Raw genomic sequence first — 13,771 nt, forward strand, 5'->3', positions numbered from 1 at the left:
TGTCCTCAAGTACATCGCCCTTGTATAGACCCCCTATATACTCCCTCCACCTTTCTGCTTTCCCCTCTTTGCTTAGAACTGGGTTTCCATCTGAGCTCTTGATATTCATACAAGTGGCTCTCATTTCTCCAAAGGTCTCTTAATTTTCCTGTAGGCTGTATCTATCTTACCCCTAGTGAGATAAGCCTCTACATCCTTACATTTGTCCTCTAGCCATGCCTGCTTAGCCATTTTGCACTTCCTGTCGATCTCATTTTTGAGATGTTTGTATTCCTTCTTGCCTGCTTCATTTACTGCATTTTTATATTTTCTCCTTTCATCAATTAAATTCAATATTTCTTCTGTTGCCCAAGGATTTCTACTAGCCCTCGTCTTTTTACCTACTTGATCCTCTGCTGCCTTCACTACTTCATCCCTCAGAGCTACCCATTCGTCTTCTACTGTATTTCTTTCCCCCATTCCTGTCAATTGTTCCCCTATGCTGTCCCTGAAACTCTGTATAACCTCTGGTTTAGTCAGTTTATCCAGGTCCCATCTCCTTAAATTTCCACCTTTTTGCAATTTCTTCAGTTTTAATCTACAGTTCATAACCAATAGATTGTGGTCAGAGTCCACATCTGCCCCTGGAAATGTCCTACAATTTAAAACCTGGTTCCTAAATCTCTGTCTTACCATTATATAACCTATCTGATACCTTTTAGTATCTCCAGGATTCTTCCATGTATACAACCTTATTTATGATTCTTGAACCAAGTGTTAGCTGTGATTAAGTTAAGCTCTGTGCAAAATTCTGCCAGACGGCTTCCTCTTTCATTTCTTACCCCCAATCCATATTCACCTACTATGTTTCCTTCCCTCCCTTTTCCTACTCTCGAATTCCAGTCACTCATGACAATTAAATTTTCGTCTCCCTTCACTACCTGAGTAATTTCTTTTATCTCATCATACATTTCTTCAATTTCTTCGTCATCTGCCGAGCTAGTTGGCATATAAACTTGTACTACTGTAGTAGGCATGGGCTTCATGTCTATCTTGGCCACTATAATACGTTCACTATGCTGTTTGTAGTAGCTTACCCGCACTCCTATTTTTATTCATTATTAAACCTACTCCTGCATTACCCCTATTTGATTTTGTATTTATAACCCTGTATTCATGTGACCAGAAGTCTTGTTCCTCCTGCCACCGAACTTCACTAATTCCCACAATATCTAACTTTAACCTATCCATTTCCCTTTTTAAATTTTCTAACCTACCTGCCCAATTAAGGGATCTGACATTCCATGCTCCGATCCATAGAATGCCAGTTTTCTTTCTCCTGATAACGACGTCCTCTTGAGTAGTCCCCGCCCAGAGATCCAAATGGGGGGCTATTTTACATCCGGAATATTTTACCCAAGAGGACGCCATCATCATTTAACCATACAGTAAAGCTGCATGCCCTCAGGAAAAATTATGGCTGTAGTTTCCCCTTGCTTTCAGCCATTCGCAGTACCACAACAGCAGGGCCGTTTTTGTTAGTGTTACAAGGCCAGATCAGTCATTCATCCAGACTTGTCTCTGCAACTACTGATAAGGCTGCTGCCCCTCTTCAGGAACCACACATTTGTATGGCCTCTCAACAGATACCCCTCCATTGTGGTTGCACCTACAGTACGGCTAACTGTATCGTTGAGGCACGCAAGCCTCTCCACCAACGGCAAGGTCCATCTTTTCTATATTCTCTGTTAATCTGACCGTGAATTTATTCCAGATTGATGAGCAATGTCTTAAGAACTGGTTGAATTAATATTGTGTAAGCTGCTTCTTTCGTAGGGAAATTATGTATCCTTTGGATTTTTCTAAAGGATCTGTCTTGCATCTGTTCTTCCTACAACTAATTTTATGCGGTTCTTCCACTTTATGTTGATCTCGACTCATAGTCCTGCATATTTTACAGATGTTACTGTTTACAAGTATCAATTCCAAATTTTTTCATCAAGTAATAATGGCCCTTTCCACTCTTTTCTTTGGCATGTGTTACACTTATTTCTTCTGAGGCTCAACTGCCATTGTTTAATGAAACATTGATACCCTGCAGGCTTTGTACATTTTTCTACAGTTTTTTGATGTTTAACTTCCCTATATACAACAGTATCCTATGCAAGAAGCCTCATCAAAATTCAATAGTTATCCACTAGATTGCTGACAGTATTGATCCTATAGCACTCCCTTGTTTTACGCCCAAAGCTACATTCACATTGGACATTTCCTTCTCATTAAGAACAATATACAATTCTGATAGGAACCCTCAGGTGACACACAAAGCTGGTTGAGTATTTCATAACTTGTATTTTATTGAGAAACCAACAATGTGTAACTCTAATGAAAAACCTTCAGACGTAAATTCCACATTAATGTTGTCCTTAGTAGAAAAAGAGGTCCACAATGCTGAACAAAAATTTTTGATCATGTACACAGTGACATAAAATGTCTGACAGACACCTAAGTAGAATTTGAAAACATACTTAGAAAGTTTCTACCTGACAACTACTTCTATTCCATAGAAGAATTTTTATTACTGTAATGTGTAAAAGGTGGCGGGTAGTAATTACTAACTCACACCTGTATGTGTTTTTTCTTTTTGTAACAAAAAATAAAAACAAATAAAAAACTTAGAAATGTTCAGAATGTAACCATATGTACAAATTAATTTACGATGTGATTGTAAAATGACTTATTCCATCATTACAATCTATAGTGCAAAATGATACGTGGAACGTGTAACTAAGAGACATGGGATCAACCTGGGTGCTGTCGTTGTCCGCTACCTCTCAGAACAGAGCTAGCTCAATTTCTGAAGATATCTGTATGTCAAATTCATGTTCTTTCCCAAAGGGAAAATATCCTGTTTACAAAAAGGTATAATATGCAGGCATAAAATGTATTCCATGACAGACTAAAGTAAGTAATATAGACTTAAAGTTATGTGCACCTGTCGGAAGACTACTTGAAAATGAAAATACTGCTGAATGCTTCTGTGATCTATGATAAACTGCTGCCAGAAGAGAAGCAAGTTGTTTTATTTGTTAAGTAATCATAGATTCCTACACAAATTGGAAAAAAATGCAGAAAGCTTATCACTGAAGTAGAGGACACTCACCTCCTTGTCCATTAACTGTGTCTAAAATTTGTTATGCTGTTTTTACACAGAGAGATTAACATAAATAGAGTTGTGGTGCTGCCAACAAAATTTTTGTCTGCATATTTACTGAAGTTAAAAAATTACAAAAGAAACTGCATGGCCAAAGATGTTCATTGAACACAAGCACTTTGAAATCTCCTTCAAAAGTTAAGTTATATAACTGGAATAATTTTATTTTTAGTTTGGTCTTGATGAGGTGATGGTAGTCATGGAAAATACAACAGTGGAAACTCCATGTCAAAATATCAACAACATAAGGAAAAGATAGATTGCTATGTGCCATAAACATGAAACCTTAAGTTGCCTGCCAAAGCCTTTCAGAAAAGGGGACACACACACACACACACACACACACACACACACACACACACACACACGACTGCCATCTCCGGCAGCTTGTACCAGAATGCAGTTGTCACCTAGAATGGAAGCAACAATATGGAGTGGGCGGAGAAGTGGAAGGGATAACAGTGTACGGGTGTGGTGGTGGTGGTTGGGAGGGGGGGGAGTGCTGTCTGACAGAGCCTGAGATGACTAGACTGCCAAAAGGCGCACAGTCAGAAAGCTATGGGGCCAGGAAGGGGGGGGGGGGGGAGATAAGAGGATCAGGAAGAGGAAAGATGGGCAGATTCATTGGCAGAGAGCAGCACTCGAAGAGGGCAGGAAGCGAGAATAGGGAGGATGTGGTAGGGCATAGGCGGTGAAAATTCTAGGGTGGAGGGTCTGGGGATTGTAGGTTGAGGCTACGTTGATTTCAGGAACAGAGAATGTATTGTGAGGGTAACTTTCATCTGTGCATTTCAGAAAAGGTACTGGTGGAGGGGAGGACCCAGATGGCTCGGGTTAGCTTACTGTCAGTAGTGCTGAAAAGGGAGTTCATGCAAATAAATAGTTTATAAAAGCAACAAGTCTGTGAGCAGAGTTTCAATGTATGGTAGCGGTTCGTGGAAGAGGTATTATAAAGTGATAAAAAGAAAATACAGGGTGATTCAAAAAGAATACCACAACTTTAAAAATGTGTATTTAATGAAAGAAACATAATATAACCTTCTGTTATACATCATTACAAAAAGTATTTAAAAAGGTTTTTTTTTCACTCAAAAACAAGTTCAGAGATGTTCAGTATGGCCCCCTCCAGACACACGAGCAATATCAACCCGATACTCCAACTCGTTCCACACTCTCTGTAGCATATCAGGCGTAACAGTTTGGATAGCTACTGTTATTTCTCGTTTCAAATCATCAATGGTGGCTGGGAGAGGTGGCCGAAACACCATATCCTTAACATACCCCCATAAGAAAAACTCGCAGGGGGTAAGATCAGGGCTTCTTGGAGGCCAGTGATGAAGTGCTCTGTCACGGGCTGCCTGGCGGCCGATCCATCGCCTCGGGTAGTTGACGTTCAGGTAGTTACGGACAGATAAGTGACAATGTGGTGGCGCTCCATCCTGCTGAAATATGAATTGTTGTGCTTCTTGTTCGAGCTGAGGGAACAGCCAATTCTCTAACATCTCCAGATACTGTAGTCCAGTTACAGTAGCACCTTCGAAGAAAAAGGGACCAAAAACTTTATTGGCTGAAATGGCACAGAAAACGTTCACCTTAGGCGAGTCACATTCATACTGAGTTGTTTCCCGCGGATTCTCAGTGCCCCATATACAGACATTGTGATAGTTGACTTTCCGTTAGTGTGGAAAGTTGCTTCATCACTAAACACAATCTTTGAAACGAAAGATTCATCTGTTTCCATTTGAGCAAGGATAAAATCACAGAAATCGATTCTTTTAATCTTATCAGCTGCAGACAGTGCTTGAACCAATTTCAGACGAGTCGATTTTCCTGGGCTGCGAACAAATGCTTGCTGGATGCGTGCTACATTTTCATCACTCGTTCTCGGCCGTCCAGAACTTTTCCCTTTGCACAAACACCCATTCTCTGTAAACTGTTTATACCAACGTTTAATACACCACCTATCAGGAGGTTTAACACCATACTTCGTTCGAAATGCACGCTGAACAACTGTCGTCGATTCACTTCTGCCGTACTCAATAACACAAAAAGCTTTCTGTTGAGCGGTCGCCATCTTAGCATCAACTGACGCTGACGCCTAGTCAACAGCACCTCAAGCGAACAAATGTACAACTAAATGAAACTTTATAGCTCCCTTAATTCGCCGACAGATAGTGCTTAGCTCTGCCTTTTGTCGTTGCAGAGTTTTAAATTCCTAAAGTTGTGGTATTCTTTTTGAATCACCCTGCAGGTTTGTTTTGTAAGATTATATTTTCTCCAACTTGAATGTAAATGCACAAGCTGACCATCATCTGAATGAGATTGAAATGCACATGCTGTATATGCTATTTACTAGAAGGTATTGGAGAACTTGACAGCATTACTGACCAGTCATAACTGAAGTGAAAATGTTTGAAAAGAAAGTGTGGTTTTGGTTTTCAGATCACTTCGAGTGCTGCAGTAGCAGTCCAAGGATAATGTGAAAAAATTCACAACAAATGCTACACGTATTATCAAGGAAAAGAAGTGTTCAAAAGTCAAGTGTACATAAAGATAGAGCCAAAAAAGTACATGGAAGTTTCATGTGGACCCTGCACCCTGCAGATATTAATTAGGAAGATTCTTCAGTAGGGACTTGGAAAGAGTGCTTTCAGGGATATGAAACGAATCAAATTACACGTTAACAGGCCAAAACAGCCATTGCAAGTTATCCTGTAAAGTGTACTGGCAACCTGTTACAACTTTTACATCTTGCTTTTTAAATATTTTTCAGATAACTGCTTGAAAATGGTCTTGGTGGCGAGAACCAGTCATGGGGATCGAAAATAAAAGTGCTGATGGTTCTATTATTTGATTCCAAGTAATTACTAAAGTTATGTACACTACACCATCATGTTCCAAATGCTAGATAAGAAATTATTCAGAGATGAACTTAATTCCTTGACACTTGAGATACTGCTAAATTTGAGACTTTCATTAAATTACTTTTTATAATCTTCGATATACTCAGCACATCCATATCATGTCATGCTTTCTTTTAAATAAACTGTCTAATGTCTCTAAACCTTGTAAACGAATTCTGTCAAAACAAATTCAAGTGGTGTAGTTTATTTGCGCACTTCATCAATACAATATTTTTCACAATTTGCAAGTTAACATATGTTTTGTCATTGTGATTAATGTTAAGTTGATTTTCAATAAGTTACAAAACAGTTGCAAATATTAAATTTGGCCAATTTTTCATGTTATTTTTCTTTATTTTGCTGTTGTAGTATGAGAATAATGATTTCAGAATGGGAACGAAAAAGCTGTATCTTCTTAAGGTCACTGGTCATCAGCTAATGATATTAACCTGCCCAGTTGGCAGTGCTCTGCTACCAACAAAGTGTCGAAAGCTGTGATGCTCTAATACCAGCTCATTCCACATGAAACATAAAATAAACATTTTGTAATTATTTTCTATATCACAATGGGCAAAAACTCATTAAATCTGATTTATAAAGAAATATTTGCCTTATGTCACTAGGACAGCGAAGACTGCAGTGTGATAGAACACTAAAACTACTCAACTATCTTTATGTAATGCTCCATAGTAGGCATTTATCTAACTTTACACTCAGTGCTGTCATATATTAATGTACTGGTTACTTTTAACCCTGTTTAATATCAACATTGATGTTGACTAGAATTTACATTTCTGAACCTAAATGTTCTGATAAATTATAAGAGGGGTGATAAAAAGGTGCTCTTTTACTTTGTATTTGGTTATCTGAGGATTATCTATTTCCCACCTGATATCTGCCAGCAGCTTGGTGAAGACAGTTGACCAGAGTATAAAACTTGATTCTAGATCACAGGTAGGGATACAGTAAGTATGGAAATTCCTTTTTACTTCTGGCTTTCCCTAGGTTGTCACTAGTTCTTATGGAATGTTGTCTACTCCTGGTGCCTTGTTCCAACTTAGGTCTTGCAGTGCTCTGTCAAACTCTTCACGCAGTATCATATCTCCCATTTCAATATAGTGAACTCTGACACCAGAGTGACGGACACATGTTCCACTAGAATAGATTATTCTATAATCAACAAAGATGTTATAGATAAGGTAAATTACAGTAACTTAGATTTTCTTTATTCTGACCACTTCTGTCAGGTGATAGAATACAAAAATTCAGTTGTGCCTAAAATAACAAAAATTGTGCTACAGAAACGAATGCTGAATACCTCAAATATTAATGCTCTTAAAGTAGATAAGGTAAATTACAGTAACTTAGATTTTCTTTATTCTGACCACTTCTGTCAGGTGATAGAATACAAAAATTCAGTTGTGCCTAAAATAACAAAAATTGTGCTACAGAAACGAATGCTGAATACCTCAAATATTAATGCTCTTAAAGACAAACTAGCTTATGAGAAATGGGATTCTGTGTACCAGGTAAAAGGGTCGGATGAGAAATGGAATGAATTCTACTCAACCCTATTGCATCATAATGAATATAGTTGTCCAGTCAGAGAAATCCAGAAGGTAGTTAAACACTGTCAAAATGGAAATAATCCTAGACTAAAACTCCCAACAAATCTGATTAGGCTCAGGCAGCAAGTACATGATCTAAACCAGCTTTATAAAGCTACTACTAGGCAGGTTTTCAAGGAAAAATACAATAGGGCCAAGCAAACTTTTAAAACTGAAATTGTCAATCTAAGGTATTGGATTAACAGCAAAACAATAGAACAGTCTGACAACATAAGCAAAGCATCTTGGAAGCTGATTGACAAATACCGAAAAGGTCCCAACAAGATGAACATGGAACCACTCAGCATAAGACTTGATGGTAACATTATAAAAAACCCAGATACTATATGTAATATTCTTAATAACTACTACATTTCTGGTGAACAATCTACACATATTACAGATTCACAGATAGAGATCCGGTGCCATCTCACCCAGTGTACCGAATTTGAATTTGTGGAAGTGAATGAGCAGGAGGTTCGCAGGGCAATATACATGGTAAAGAAAAAATTTTCATCTGGATGGGATGGCATATCCAGACCTATTACTAAAGCATGCTTAAAAGAAATTTCTAAACCTCTTACTCACCTGATTAATTGCAGCATTAGAGAAAACATGTATCCAACGGTTCTAAAAATGAGTGTAGTGAAACCAGTGTATAAAAAGGGAAGTAAGGAAGAAGTCTCCAACTATAGACCAATATCATTAATTCCCACATTTAGTAAGATATTCGAAAGCATTATCGTTTCTCAGCTAAGTGCCTTTTTCACAAAACATAAACTGCTTGTAGATTTGTAGCATGGCTTCAGAAAAGAGCTAAGTACAACCACAGCAGTTACACAGTTCATCCATGAAGTTTACTGTCTGTTGGACCGGAAGATGCAGACTGCAGGTATATTTTTGGACCTGACAAGAGCATTTGATACGGTAAACCATAGGGTACTTCTTAAAAAGCTAAAATCTTACAGTATTGGGGATCAAGCCATGAATCTTCTAACCACGTACCTGTTGAATCGTAAGCAAAGCACTAAATTGTCATACAAATTAGATAATAAAATCGTAAACTCCCAGTCCACCAGTGAACCTGTATTACTAGGTGTACCACAGGGCTCAATCCTTGGACCCTTTCTCTTCCTTATATATATTAACGACATTGTACAACCCGTTAACTCCCATATTGTAAGCTATGCAGATGACACATCAGTCTTATTCTATGGGAGCGAATCTAAAGAGCTAGAATCTCTTGCTACTAGTGGTGTAACAGAAGTAACAAAATACTTCAATGATCAGGACTCAAGGTGAATGTCACCAAATCTCAACTATTGATATTTAAAACAGGCAGTTCTCATCACAACAATATGAATAGTGTGTGTAATATCTCTGCAACAGAAAATGGTAACTGTAAATTCCTGGGTGTATATGTTGATGAAAATTTGCGGTGGACATACCACACTAATTTCGTATGCGGAAAAGTCAGTAGTGCCATATATCTCCTCGGCCAGCTCTTAAAGATAGTTCCTAGTCAAGCACTGAAATTAGTATATTAAGGAACACTTTACCCCTTTCTCAATTACGGAATTTAACTATGGGGCTGTGCAGCTGATGTACATTTAAAAAGAATACTACTACTACTACTACTACTACTACTACTACAGAAAAGAGCAATAAGACTTATACATGGGATGGGACGTAGAGATTCATGTCGTGAAGTGTTTGTGCAGTACAAATATCTGACAATATATTCTCTGTATATCTTCAAAATAGTTGTATTTTTTACAAGTCAATCAACAGAAGCTATCAAGGGCAGTGATGTACACGATCACAACACTAGAACAAAGTGTAACTATTTCCATAACAGAACAACGTTAAAAATGACTGATAGAAGTCCATATATCAGTGGTTTGATTTTGTATAACAAGCTACCAAACTCTCTAAGAACATACACGGAAAATGTTTTTAGAACAAAATTAAAATCTTTTCTAATAGAAAAATGTTTATATTCTTTCAATGAATTTTAAGATAGTGATTGTAACATGAGGCATTAGTATATCAGTTGTAATGTGATAAATGTAAAAAATAGACATAAGAAGCAACAGCTACAGAATATAGTGTATTTTATAAGTATAAATATAACCATAGTATTAAGTCTGACATTTGCAAAAGCCATCATTACGATGGCTCCACGCAAAGAAAATGTAAATAAATAAATTAATCTTCATCTACATCCTCTTCCATTCCCATGATATTGTCCTCAAGTACATTGCCCTTGTATAGACCCTCTATATACTCCTTCCACCTTTCTGCTTTCCCTTCTTTGCTTAGAACTGGATTTCCATCTGAGCTCTTGATATCCATGCAAGTGGTTCTCTTTTCTCCAAAGATCTCTTTAATTTTCCTGTAGGCAGTATCTATCTTAACCCTGGTGAGATAAGCCTCTACAGCCTTACATTTGTCCTCTAGCCATCCCTGCTTAGCCATTTTTCACTTCCTGTCGATCTCATTTTTGAGGGCAAGGAAAGAGTTTCTGAAGAAGAGAAATTTGTTAACATCGAGTATAGATTTAAGTGTCAGGAAGTCGTTTCTGAAAGTATTTGAATGGATTATAGCCCTGTATGGAAGTGAAACATGGACGATAAATAGTTTGGACAAGAAGAGAATAGAAGCTTTCGAAATGTGGTGCTACAGAAGAATGCTGAAGATTAGATGATCACATAACTAATGAGGAGGTATTGAACAGAATTGGGGAGAAGAGGAGTTTGTGGCACAACTTGACTAGAAGAAGGGATCGGTTGGTAGGACATGTTCTGAGGCATCAAGGGATCACCAGTTTAGTATTTGAGGGCAGCGTGGAGGGTAAAAATCGTAGAGGGAGACCAAGAGATGAATACACTAAGTAGATTCAGAAGGATGTAGGTTGCAGTACGTTCTGGGAGATGAAGCAGCTTGCACAGGATAGAGTAGCATGGAGAGCTGCATCAAACCAGTCTCAGGACTGAAGACCACAACAACAACAATTGCAGGGGATTGTTAGAGTACAAAAAATTTTTGATTAGATACTCATAATGTGAGATGAATAGAACGATTGTTGTGGTCTAGGGGCTCTTTTGTACCATTGGTAGGTTGATACCTATTACAGTGCATTGTGGTTAATACTGTGTCATGGAACCATGTTAGTTACCATTTGAGGGGCTTGGTGTCTGTGTAATGTATAGTGAAGTAGTGGAGAGCCCAACCTTTGTCATCTGTGCAAGAAAATACCTTTCAATATCCTTGCTACAAGGAAACACCAATTTATTGTTTATTACCATGGTCTTTGTAGCATTTTCCCTTGTTGTCTTGCTATAGGCAAGTGCCAGTTTTCTGTTCAAAACTCTGCTAAGTTAGGAGAGTTTGCCAGAAATGGTGCTGTTAGTTTTTGCAATGGTGGAGGAAACAGAACATTCTCAAGGAGTCTTTGACTGAGGGTGTGACCCACTCTAGTCATGGTTTCAGTCCCATAACAAGCTTATATTTGAAGGTAACTGCCCCCAATTAATATGTGTCAGTCATATGGCAAGGTTTTAGATTAAAGTTATTAGAATACAATGTTATATGTTGTTATAAGGAGATTTAAAGGTTTAATTTATTAAATGCCAACATCTAGCAATGGTTTGTGAGGTTTTCTACAGTGTAGTAATACTGTCTGATGTGTGTTTACTGAATGATGATGTGCATGCATCTGAATAATTTTCTAAATATAGTTAGCTGAACTATAAGTAGTCAAGTGTATTCTTATTCTGACATACCAAAAGGATCTGAAAATGGATTACATGAGTGGCTGTCTTGAGCATTGTACAAGTAGCTTCCAGTCAAGATATTCTATTGATTTTGCATATATGGAAATATTATGATATCAACAGAAATGATTCCAATATACAGAATAATAACAATGATGTCATTTTAGATTTGGTGTTCATTAATGTTTGCATAAATAGAGCTTATGACTCCGTTGAGAGGAAGCCACTGTTTGAAATACTCAATGAACTGGGCCTAGATAGAAAGCCACAGCTCAGCTTAAGCAAAAACTAACAAACACCAATCCTAAAGTGAAATTTAGAGTTGAGATTTGTAGAAGTTTTGAGATCAAAACGGAGATGCTCTGTGTTCTAGAAAAAGTCATAAGGGAATGGAGAATGTCATTAGGAGAAAAGCAAATGAATGAGGGAGTTAAAAAAGGGACAGCTTACAAATAGGCTGTGTTGTGTTTGCAGATGGCGTAGCTATTTTTTCTAGGCTCAATGGGAAAGGCCACTAGACAAATGGGGATTGCTTAAAGAATAAGTTGAAACAGCAGGCTTACAAATCTGCTTTGAAAAAACTAAGACAGCTCCAAGTATAATGAAAACTAAATATCGAAAAATTGAGATGAACAACGAGTTAATGTATCTAGGAGAAATAACTGAAGAAGACATTTCGTAGAAAGAAGCCTTTAAAGCAAGGGTTAAAAAGATGAAAACACAATACTACCTCACCAAGCACATATACAGTAAGAAAGTACACACTACTCTACAGTAATTCACCCAGAAGCACTTTATATAGCAGAATGTTTAACCCTGAACTAAAAGGTGATGATGGAAGCACTGGAAATCACAAAAAAAGATACTAGGGACATTCTGGGACCAGTTAAAGAGCAAACACAGTACAGAAGACAAAGTAATTGTGACTTTTGTACACATTTTGGAAAAAAAATTAGACATGATTAGGAAAAGGAGAATAGCTTTCTACAGTCAAATCCAAAGGATGGATCCTAGTAGACTGACAAAAAGATTGTTGACTAAGTAAATTAAAAAATGGATAACACATGGTGCAAAAAAGTTGGAAAGGACATATATGAGCTCTATATTACTCCACAAGGTATTGAGGAATGATTGTCACTCAGAAAGAAATTACAGGATTCCAAAGATTTCCATGGAAAAACTCAAGAGTAAAGTGGAGGACAGGAGAAAGAAGAGAGAAATGTGGAAGAAAAGAGTGGAGAAATGGGTGAACTTATTATAGTCCATAGCATTCTATACAAAAAATATAAAGAAAATGATATACATACACAGGTATAAAAAATATATATTTCATACTAGCTGTTACCTGCAACTGCATTTGCATATCAGTATTTTTGTTATGATGAGTGGTGGTGAGTAAGTAAACTACTCTGTTCAGGTAAGTGTAGCTAACAACATACACCCCACTGTCCTCCCCTCACAAGCTGTCCCAACACACAGTATGTCGGCATGCCAGCGTCACTGCAGAGTAGTGAGTGCATGGAGTGGCATGAGCACGAGCACGCATATATGCATTGTGCTATGAAGTAGCTATGCATTATTCAACAGATAGTTTGGAAGTATGGATTAAACGTACTGAAGATTGCAAAAGCGTTGTAATCATATCACGTACAGTGTATCAGCCAGTAAAAGTGTTTTCAGATATATGATTAAGATCAAAAGTCAAAGAGTAAATATTATTCCCTAATTATATAATATTCTTCAAGTCAATTTCTTGTACTACACAGATTCTAAAGTACTTCCTCAGGGTTGTAACATAATGCATAATCTCGAGAAATCAGCCACAAAGGAGTTTTGTAATGTATCATGAGAATGGGGTCTGGCTGCAGGGAATTTCTGGATGGCCCACGTGCATCTATAAAAAGCTGTCCAGCAGCAGATAATAGTAAGGGTTTTTCCACATTACCAGGTAGCAAGCAACAGACCTTCAGCCTGTGCTGCATTGCTTGTCTGGTACAATCACGCCTTTTGCTACAGTATGAAAGATGGCCGTATTGAAATACGTCATAATTTTATAATCATTGGTAGTAATTCACAGTATGATAAATACAGACATATCAACATGCTTGCAGCACCTGCACACTTACTAAGACTTACATATTATAAATATCGTAACACTGTAGGCATTAGTTGAACACAGTTAACAAATACACTTGCAGTAGTCATTGCCAATTAATAACTGCTGAACACTTTGTGCAGTTTTTATAAACGAAGTACTGGATGACAGCTCAGGACCCTAGCTACCCATCCCTG

The sequence above is a fragment of the Schistocerca americana genome, chromosome 2 (assembly GCF_021461395.2).
Source record: "Schistocerca americana isolate TAMUIC-IGC-003095 chromosome 2, iqSchAmer2.1, whole genome shotgun sequence".
NCBI lineage: Eukaryota > Metazoa > Arthropoda > Insecta > Orthoptera > Acrididae > Schistocerca > Schistocerca americana.